The sequence below is a fragment of the Ranitomeya variabilis genome, chromosome 5 (genome assembly GCF_051348905.1).
Source record: "Ranitomeya variabilis isolate aRanVar5 chromosome 5, aRanVar5.hap1, whole genome shotgun sequence".
In the NCBI taxonomy this organism is placed as follows: Eukaryota; Metazoa; Chordata; class Amphibia; order Anura; family Dendrobatidae; genus Ranitomeya; species Ranitomeya variabilis.
Genome location: NC_135236.1, coordinates 88,271,882 through 88,282,918, shown reverse-complemented (window position 1 = coordinate 88,282,918; position 11,037 = coordinate 88,271,882).

The window sequence follows — 11,037 nt, the reverse complement described above, 5'->3', positions numbered from 1 at the left end:
CCAAAGTAAAAAGGTGACTATCATCACCGGCATTGATGGAGGGGGGTGTAACTGAAGAGGCGATAGGGTGGTGGTAAGTCCTTTATTGTTTGTGTGTCAGTCTGTCTATGTGAGTGTATGTGTGTGTATGTCTGCTGGTGGCATATATTAGTGAAGACATCAGAATGTATGGACTCGTTGTGGTTTATATTAGTGAGGACATTGCAATGTATGGTTTCCTGGTGGCATATATTAGTGAGGACATCAGAATGTATGGGCTCATGGTAGGTATAAATGAGGACATCACAATGTATGGGCTCATGGTACAAGTGCTTCTCACAAAATTAGAATATCATCAAAAAGTTAATTTATTTCAGTTCTTCAATACAAAAAGTGAAACTCATACATTATATAGAGTCATTACAAACAGAGTGATCTATTTCAAGTGTTTATTTCTGTTAATGTTGATGATTATGACTTACAGCCAATGAAAACCCAAAAGTCATTATCTCAGTAAATTAGAATACTTTATAACACCAGCTTGAAAAATGATTTTAAAATCCGAAATATTGGCCTACTGAAATGTATGTTCAGTAAATGCACTCAATACTTGGTCAGGGCTCCTTTTGCATCAATTACTCCATCATTGCGGCGTGGCATGGAGGCGATCAGTCTGTGGCACTGCTGAGGGGTTATGGAAGCCTAGGTTGCTTTGATAGCAGCCTTCAGCTCATCTGCATTGTTGGATCTGGTGTCTCTCATCTTCCTCTTGATAATACCCCATAGACTCTCTATGGGGTTAAGGTCAGGCGAGTTTGCTGGCCAATCAAGCACAGTGATACTGTTGTTTTTAAACCAGGTATTGGTACTTTTGTCAGTGTGGACAGGTGTCAAGTTCTGCTGGAGAATGAAATTTCCATCTCCAAAAAGCTTGTTGGCAGTGGGAGGTATAAAGTGCTCTAAAATTTCCTGGTAGGTGGCTGCGCTGACTTTGGTCTTGATAAAACACAAAGGACCTACACAAGCAGATGACATGGCTCCCCAAACCATCACTGATTGTGGAAACTTCACACTAGACCTCCAGCAGCTTGGATTGAGGCCTCTCCACTCTTCCTCCAGACTCTGGGACCTTGGTTTCCAAATGAAATGCAAAATTTACTTTCATCTGAAAACAACACCTCGGACCACTGAGCAACAGTCCAGTTCTTTTTCTCCTTGGCCTAGGTAAGACACTTCTGGCATTGTCTATTGGTCATGAGTGGCCTGACACAAGGAATGTGACACTTGTAGCCCATGTCCTGGATACATCTGTGTGTGGTGGCTCATGAAGCAATGACTCCAGCAGCAGTCCACTCCTTGTGAATCTTCCTCAAATTCTTGAATGGCCTTTTCTTAACAATCCTTTCAAGGCTACGGTTATCCCGGTTGCTTGTGCACCTTTTTCTACCACACTTTTTCCTTCCACTCAACTTTCCATTAATATGCTTGGATACAGCACTCTGTGAACAGCCAGCTTCTTTAGCAATAACCTTTTGTGGCTTACCGTCCTTGTGGAGTGTGTCAATGACTGCCTTCTGGACATCTGTCAAGTCAGCAGTCTTCCCCATGATTGTGGAGCCTACTGAAGCACACTAGGGGACCTTTTTAAACACTTAGGAAGCCTTTGCAGGTGTTTTTGTTAATTATTCTAATTTAGTGAGATAGTGACTTTTGGGTTTTCATTGGCTGTAAGCCATAATCATCAATATAAACAGAAATAAACACCTGAAATAGATAACTCTGTTTGTAATGACTCTATTTATAATATATGAGTTTTACTCTTTGTATTGAAGAACTGAAATAAATTAACTTTTTGATGATATTCTACTTTTGTGAGAAGCACCTGTATGTGCTGTAGGTCCAGAAAATAGAATAAAGGGTGGGAGGGTAAGTTGGCCCACCGAGGAGCTGCTGAATCTATCAGTGGGTCCCTGAAAGCAAAGGTAGTCCCCTTTTTAATGTCAGTGCAGCCGCCAGCCCAAAAAGTGTTTCTGCCCTTAAGCATTGCACGCTACCTCCTGGGGGGAGTAGTGGCATTAGATAGGGAGCCAAAAGAGCCATCTCTTTTTACCTAGGTGAGCCAAATAATCCAACTCATAAAAAAAGCTGTAATGCCCATCTCTAGTGACATTGCCCATCACTAGAGTCAATGCCCATCACTGGTACCAATGCCCATGTGATCTATCGACATCAGGATACGTCGCCTATTCTCAGTAAGTTAGAATAGACTCTATAGGAACTTTCCTTAATATTTTGACTTTTAATAATTAACAAATGCTTTATATACAGTATATACAGCTCTGGCAAAAAATTAAGAGTCTAATGCAAAATATTCAGTCTGTCTGATTTTTCTCTTTATAGGTATATTTTTGAGTAAAATGTAAACTGTTCTTTAATTCTATAAACTACTGACAACATGTCTCCGAAGTTCCAAGCAATAAATTTTGTAAGGAGAAATGGTCAAAATAACAAAAAAAGCATTGCTTTCAGACCTCAAATAATGCAAAAAAAAACAAGTTCATAATCATTTAGAAACAATAATACTAATGTTTTAACTCAGGAAGAGTTCAGAAATCAATATTTTGTGGAATAACCATGATTTTTAATCACAGCTTTCATGCGTCTTGGCATGCTTTCCATCAGTTTTTCACACTGCTCTTGGTGCAAAAATGTAAGCAGATCTTCTTTGTTTGGTGGCTTGTGACTATCCATCATTCTCTTGATTACATTCCAGAGGTTTTCAATGGGGTTCAGGTCTGGAGATTGGGCTGCCTATATCAGGGTCTTGATGTGGTGGTCTCTTAATTTTTGCCAGAGCTGTACATAGGTATATATAGAAGAATCTGTGCCCTTTTCCTGAATACCATGTCCTTTGGTCTGGAGAAGGGTGGTCCACGGGTCCTGCTTTCAGGGGGGCATTGTCCAATCCTGCGACAACCAATATTTTCCATAAAAGCCAGAAGTATAAAATGAAGGCGTAAGCGCAGAGCTCACTCTCGCTCACTGCCCCCTCACGCCCCCGTACATGTCCTCCTTCCCACACACCTCCACCGCCATCCTCTAGGTTGTAGACCCCCCATCACGCTCAAGCAGCAGTCGCCACGGTAACCGGGTGATAATACACACCAGCAACTTTTGCAGCCTTGTAACTCGGTGGCCTTTGCAGTTTATATCATCTCCTTGTACAGTGTGAACAAAACTGAAAACGTCCTTGCAGGTTCCATCTTTCTCTAGATGCAGAAGGCTGACTGCACGCACAGCATTGTGCCCACACACATCTGCACACACGCGAGGCTTAGGATTCTGCATCAAAGCGGCCAGCCTGAGCTGCTCTGCAATGCACCATGTACAGTGGCACTGCACAAAACAGGGCTGTGTGGCCAGTGACATGGGGGAGGGGTCCTCCATGTAACAGATGAGCATGTGATATCTGATACAGAGACCACAACACATGGGTAAAGACGCGGGCACGCGCCCAGAATAGTGACATCTGCGCCCAGACTGAGCCAGTGAACGGGGCTGATGGCAACCTTCTCTTGCACCTTTATCAAAACCCACTTAACCCTAGAAAACCAATACATCTGGGTCTCTTCATCATCATGTGATATTTTACCACCAGGCAGGGGGCACCATAAAATAGTTTACAATCATTGCAGATTAGGGAAGAAAATAAGACAAATTATATATATATTTACATTCTTATGTTCCCATTAATGAATCCAAAAATGACTCCTATTAACACTGCAGGTTCCATTGCACTCACACTGGTCGGCTCATATTCTAGCAGGCGCCTGTATTTTATTAGGTTTTTATATAGAAGCACTGCAGGATTGGTTTGAAGCAGTGCGTCGTTATTATTTAGCCATGTCATAAGGGCGACGTCTTTCTATTCCACATGTCCTGCGTACGGGAGCCACGCACCAATGTACTGTTTTCCTACTAGTCTCTGACGTGCCACATGCAGATGAATGGAGCCGATTTCCAGTTGCAGGAACCAGTGACTATTCCCTTATGTGGGTTCTTTGCACTAACATTTGTCACAAAGTTCTCTGCAAATTGTCTTATTTTACTCCCTTATATAGCGCTATTAATTACCCATTGCTTTACAGACATCATCATCACTGTCCCCATCGGGGCTCACAATCTAGATTCCCTATCAGTATGTATTTGGAATGTGGGAGGAAAGCGGAGAACCAGGAGGAAACCCACGCAAACACGGGGAGAACATACAAACTCCTAGCAGATGTTTTCCTCGGTGGGATTTGAACACAGGACTCCTCTGCTAACCGAGTGTCTGCGGAATATGTTAGCACTACAGTTAGGTCCATATATATTTGGACAGAGACATTTTTCTGATTTTGGTTATAGACATTACCACAATGAATTTTAAACAAAACAATTCAGATGCAGTTGAAGTTCAGACTTTCAGCTTTCATTTGAGGGTATCCACATTAAAATTGTATGAAGGGTTTAGGAGTTTCAGCTCCTTAACATGTGCCACCCTGTTTTTAAAGGGACCAAAAGTAATTGGACAGATTAAATAATTTTAAATAAAATGTTCATTTTTAGTACTTGGTTGAAAACCCTTTGTTGGCAATGGCTGCCTGAAGTCTCGAACTCATGGACATCACCAGACGCTGTGTTTCCTCCTTTTTGATGCTCTGCCAGGCCTTCACTGCGGTGGTTTTCAGTTGATGTTTGCTTGTGGGCCTTGCTGTCTGAAGTTTAGTCTTTAACAAGTGAAATGCTGCTCAATTGGGTTGAGACCAGGTGACTGACTTGGCCATTCAAGAATAATCCACTTCTTTGCTTCAATAAACTCCTGGGTTGCTTTGGCTTTATGTTTTGGGTCATTGTCCATCTGTAGTATGAAACAACGACCAATCAGTTTGGCTGCATTTGGCTGGATATGAGCACACAGTATGGCTCTGAATACCTCAGAATTCATTTGGCTGCTTCTGTCCTGTCACTGTGTCACATCATCAATAAACACTAGTGACCCAGTACCGCTGGCAGCCATGCATGCCCAAGCCATCACACTGCCTCCGCCATGTTTTACAGATGATGTGGTATGCTTTGGTTCATGAGCTGTACCACGCCTTCGCCATACTTTTCTCTTTCCAACATTCTGGTAGAGGTTGATCTTGGTTTCATCTGTCCAAAGAATGTTCTTCCAGAACTGTGCTGGCTTTTTTAGATGTTTTTTAGCAAAGTCCAGTCTAGCCTTTTTATTCTTGACACTTATGAGTGGCTTGTGTAGCGCCCCCACTCTGCCGCAGGGCCGAGGGGTACCTGGTACCGGGCCTCTGAGTCTCTGCTCTGGGGTTGTCACGGTGGCTAGGCCCGGTCCGTGACCCTGCCGAGGGGCGCACAGTCAGTGATGATAGAAGTAGATAGTGGTAGCAGTGGTGAGGCTGTAGTGATGCGGTGCAGTGGTGCGGTGCAGCAAATAACGAGGACACCAGGTTGCAGTCTCTTTACCTCTTTACTGAAGATCTCTGGGTCCTCAGTCCGGAGTCCGGATAACCAGGCTGCGCAAGTCCAGCCGGTCCAATGGCACCTCCAGAGTTCTCTTAACAGGTGGAAATCTGTGCCTTCCTTCTAGCGCTATGTGTTGCGGTCCTTCCCTGCTGTGCTTACGGAAAGTCCCCACAACTGTTGTGTCTGTTTCTTAAGTTCCCTCACAACTCGATTAGATGATCTTCTACTAATCTCCGTCCCTCCCTGATGTTGCGGTCAGGACGGCACCCGTTTGACGGGTAGGCTCGGAGCTCTTCCGGGACCCTAGAGTCGCCCCTCTCCACAAGTTGCCCCCCAAGACTGCATAGGTGATTAAGGTGAGACAGCCCGCCTGAGACTGACTGTCCTGCCGTAGGTTCGAAGTATTGCCTGAAGCTGTCTGTAGAAATACTTCCTTCGGCGTTCCGGCCACCGGTTGTTTGCGCCTCAGTAGGATGTTGCCTCGGTCTTACAGCACGACCCCTACTGGTATTCTCCTTCTTGCTTTGATCTCGTTTCTCACTCAGCACAATCTATCTCGCTTCCAGTCCCTTCTTGGGCACCGCCGCTATACTGTGCAGGCACGGTCCCGTTATGTTCGCTCAAGTTGCCAAGCCCCTGTCAGGATCCCACCCCTGACAGGGACCCTACTGAATCTTCTCCCGCAACACCCTCTGCCACAAGGTGTTGCCTGGTTCCCATCCAGTCAGCTTTCTTTCTAACTTCCTGCCTGACCCCCAGTTTTACCTGTGTGTGGAGAGTGGCCTAGTAAATAGAACCCTTAGCTCACCCTGGAGGCCTGGCGGTGAAATGTATTGGTGTCTGTGATACCTGATCAGATGAACTCCTTCAGTGCCATCAGACGTACCATAGCTCCCCTTAGTGGCGGAGCCACAGTACTGCAACGACCAGGACTCTGGGGCACTGCACTCCCCCCCGGTTAAATCCAGTACTCCGGGACTGGGAAGAAAACAACAATACAAGTTAGCAAAACGACATGCAATTAGTTGAGTGCAATAACAATAAGTATACTTGAACAGAGCTTCCCTTTATGGGAGGTGCGGACACTTGAACGTTACAGAACATGGTTAAATATCACAGCAACAGGCTATAAATAACTTCTCTTACCCAACCGGGTATTCTACTTAGTACAAATTCTTGAACAATAACCCAACATTGCCTTCAAAGGACGTACACTCTAAATCCACTAAAGACCTTCTTATAATCACATTATAAGGCAATTTAACTTTTACATTCTCCTTCTTTAAATCTGCAGGACCGCCTGTCCTAACGGCGCCAGACCTACTGCCTCTCCTTTCTTACAGGACCGCTCCTTTCAGCCCGAGCCTTCTGTCTTTTCAACTACTATACACAGTATAGAACATAACATACTTTCAGTTTAGGAATACTGAGCCATCTTCATATGGCTCCCAGGAGGACTCACTACCTAACCCCCACGGGTTCACTTTCTGTCCTCTGTAACACATTATTAACTCTTTCTTTACAATAAACTAGCTTTCTACGGAGGACTCAGGGTTCACCTTCTATCCCCATTTTCTATCAACATTATCAACATTTTCTTAGAGCATTAACTTCTATCTTTACTTTCTTGCCAACAACTATGCAGGACACTCTGTCTACCCCAACGGGCCTACTGCACCCTTCTTTCAGCTTTCACACTTTCTTCTACTGAACATTATCGGCATTTCTTTTACAATTAACTAGTTCAATACATATAACTTCTACATGTAAACAGTATCATTTTCTTTCAAAGTATCATTATCACTTTACTGTTCTAAGGCAGTATTACTCATAAGTACACAGATGAACATCCCCTTTAAGAGGGGATCAAGTCTCTACGAGGTAGCATATCTTCTCAGGCTACCAGTCCATACTCAGCAAAGGCTCTGGTGCGGTATCTTCGCAAAGAGTCTCTCTTTAAGTAAAACCAGTAGGGAGCGCCTTCAAGAAGGTGCAAACCATTCACAAGAAGCCTGCATCATGCGCTGTTCATGATTCAGCAGTTTTTATAACATTGTGGAACAAAAAGCAAAAATGAAAGTGAAAGCAAAAATAAAAAGCAATAGGGATCCCGGATAAACAAAGGGATCCCCTCAAGAGTTAACCCAGGACGGGTTTCAGCAGCAAAACAGCAAGGAAATAAACAGTTAACTATTTACAGTTTCAGGTTTCCGAGGTTTAGTTGGACGGCTTCCAGGGCTGCACCTGGCACTTAACCCTTCTTGGCCTGGGCAAAGTGAGGTCCAGGGTTGCACCCAGAGCTGGACAAACGCCGTTAATCCGTCTTGCATGTACAGTTAAATCATGCGCAGCGATGGAGGTCTGCGCAGCTTGAGTAGGGGCATTTGTTGCAGCAGAGGTAGCGGCTGCTGCAAGATCAGTCACTGGAACGGAGTCAGCAGCTTTGGCACTAGCAGTCACTGGAGTGGTGTCAATCGTCAGGGCAGGGTCGTCCTTCATACCTGCTTCAGATGCGGTCCCTCCGGTGCCGGTCTGCTCCGTCTCCACTGCGGCCTGTAGCGCTGGTTGCAGGGCCTTGTGCTGCGACGCTGTCATCTCTGCTTGCAGTACCTCGCTTTCCGGCAGGGCCTTGCTTTCTGGCTTCGGAGCGCTGGAACTTCTTTCTTGCTCCGGACCAGACGAAGCTGCCGACAGACGTCTGGCGAGGCTCCCGATGATGGTCTTCTTCCACCCGGCCTCAGTGCTCAGCTGCATCCGCCGGGGTTGGTGGATCAGCTTGTCCGCTCCGGTCTGCAGGAGGTCAGCGTCAACTGTGGAGGTCTGGCTGCGGTGCCTCTCCGGGTAGCTGGGGGAGTCCTCGGCTCCGACCCCACGCTCCGGGCGGCTGGCCATGGCGTCCTCCATGTTGCTCGCTTCTTCTTCCTGGTCCTTTTCCCGCTCTCTCCTTCGTGGGCGGTTTCGTTTTCTCTGTCTCCGCCCACCATTGAGAATCAGGAGGCGGATCTCGGCTGCTGACGGACACGTCCTCAAGGGGCAGGAATATTTAGACTGGGCGGCCATTGTCTTTCGCGCTCTCCAGCTTGTCTACGCCCACTCCACGCCCCTCTTCTTCTCCTGCGCTTCTCCTCAGCGCTGCAATGGCGGCGGTTTTGGCGGCAATCCTTGTAGTAATGGCAGCACAGTCTTTTCAATAAAGTACAGTCCAAGCACAGTAAATCACAGTTCCAAGGCACACATGACCTGATTCTTTAGGCTTAAGTAGATCCTGTTCGTGACGCCAAGTTGTAGCGCCCCCACTCTGCCGCAGGGCCGAGGGGTACCCGGTACCGGGCCTCTGAGTCTCTGCTCTGGGGTTGTCACGGTGGCTAGGCCCGGTCCGTGACCCTGCCGAGGGGCGCACAGTCAGTGATGATAGAAGTAGATAGTGGTAGCGGTGGTGAGGCTGTAGTGATGCGGTGCAGTGGTGCGGTGCAGCAAATAACGAGGACACCAGGTTGCAGTCTCTTTACCTCTTTACTGAAGATCTCTGGGTCCTCAGTCCGGAGTCCGGAGAACCAGGCTGCGCAAGTCCGGCCGGTCCAATGGCACCTCCAGAGTTCTCTTAACAGGTGGAAATCTGTGCCTTCCTTCTAGCGCTATGTGTTGCGGTCCTTCCCTGCTGTGCTTACGGAAAGTCCCCACAACTGTTGTGTCTGTTTCTTAAGTTCCCTCACAACTCGATTAGATGATCTTCTACTAATCTCCGTCCCTCCCTGATGTTGCGGTCAGGACGGCACCCGTTTGACGGGTAGGCTCGGAGCTCTTCCGGGACCCTAGAGTCGCCCCTCTCCACAAGTTGCCCCCCAAGACTGCATAGGTGATTAAGGTGAGACAGCCCGCCTGAGACTGACTGTCCTGCCGTAGGTTCGAAGTATTGCCTGAAGCTGTCTGTAGAAATACTTCCTTCGGCGTTCCGGCCACCGGTTGTTTGCGCCTCAGTAGGATGTTGCCTCGGTCTTACAGCACGACCCCTACTGGTATTCTCCTTCTTGCTTTGATCTCGTTTCTCACTCAGCACAATCTATCTCGCTTCCAGTCCCTTCTTGGGCACCGCCGCTATACTGTGCAGGCACGGTCCCGTTACGTTCGCTCAAGTTGCCAAGCCCCTGTCAGGATCCCACCCCTGACAGGGACCCTACTGAATCTTCTCCCGCAACACCCTCTGCCACAAGGTGTTGCCTGGTTCCCATCCAGTCAGCTTTCTTTCTAACTTCCTGCCTGACCCCCAGTTTTACCTGTGTGTGGAGAGTGGCCTAGTAAATAGAACCCTTAGCTCCCCCTGGAGGCCCGGCGGTGAAATGTATTGGTGTCTGTGATACCTGATCAGATGAACTCCTTCAGTGCCATCAGACGTACCATAGCTCCCCTTAGTGGCGGAGCCACAGTACTGCAACGACCAGGACTCTGGGGCGCTGCACTTGCACCGTGCAGTGAACCCTCTGTAGTTACTTTCATGCCGTCTTCTCTTTATGATAGATTTGGATATTGATACGCCTACCTCCTGGAGAGTGTTGGTCACTCGGTTGGCTGTTGTGAAGGGGTTTCTCTTCACCATGGAGATTATTCTGCGATCATCCACCACTGTTGTCTTCCGTGGGCACCCAGGTCTTTTTGCATTGATGAGTTCACCAGTGCTTTCTTTCTTTCTCAGGATGTACCAAACTGTAGATTTTGCCACTCCTAATATTGTAGCAATTTCTCGGATGGGTTTTATCTGTTTTCGCAGCTTAAGGATGGCTTGTTTCACCTGCATGGAGAGCTCCTTTGACCGCATGTTTACTTCACAGCAAAACCTTCCAAATGCAAGCACCGCACCTCAAATCAACTCCAGGCCTTTTATCTGCTTAATTGAGAGTGACATAACGAAGGGATTGCCCACACCTGTCCATGAAAAAGCCTTGGAGTCAACTGTCCAATTACTTTTGGTCCCTTTAAAAACAGGGTGGCACATGTTAAGGAGCTGAAACTCCTAAACCCTTCATACAATTTTAATGTGGATACCCTCAAATGAAAGCTGAAAGTCTGAACTTCAACTGCATCTAAATTGTTTAGTTTAAAATTCATTGTGGTAATGTCTATAACCAAAATTAGAAAAATGTTGTCTCTGTCCACATATATATGGATGTAACTGTATATAAAAATAAAGATTATTTATTTATTAATACTCGGAGAACGTCTTATCCGAGAACGTTCGCTCATCACTACTATCTGTACCTTTTATTACCCACTTGTCCCAGTCACAACACCAAGCACTTCCTCACTTCTCCCCCTTGGCTGGCTCTGTATCCTCTCCTGAGTGTTCAGCTACTGCAGCAATCCTATGTGCACTTATGACTTCATTGCACCAGGATACATAACCCGGCTCAGGTGGCAGGACTCAGCCTGAGTTTTCAGGTAGTCGGCATTCTGCCACGACTTTGGCTGGGAACCTCATATCTCCCACAACCCTGCTATTCTGATCATTGCTATCCCAACTCATCGGTCAGTGTTGTTCCAGCA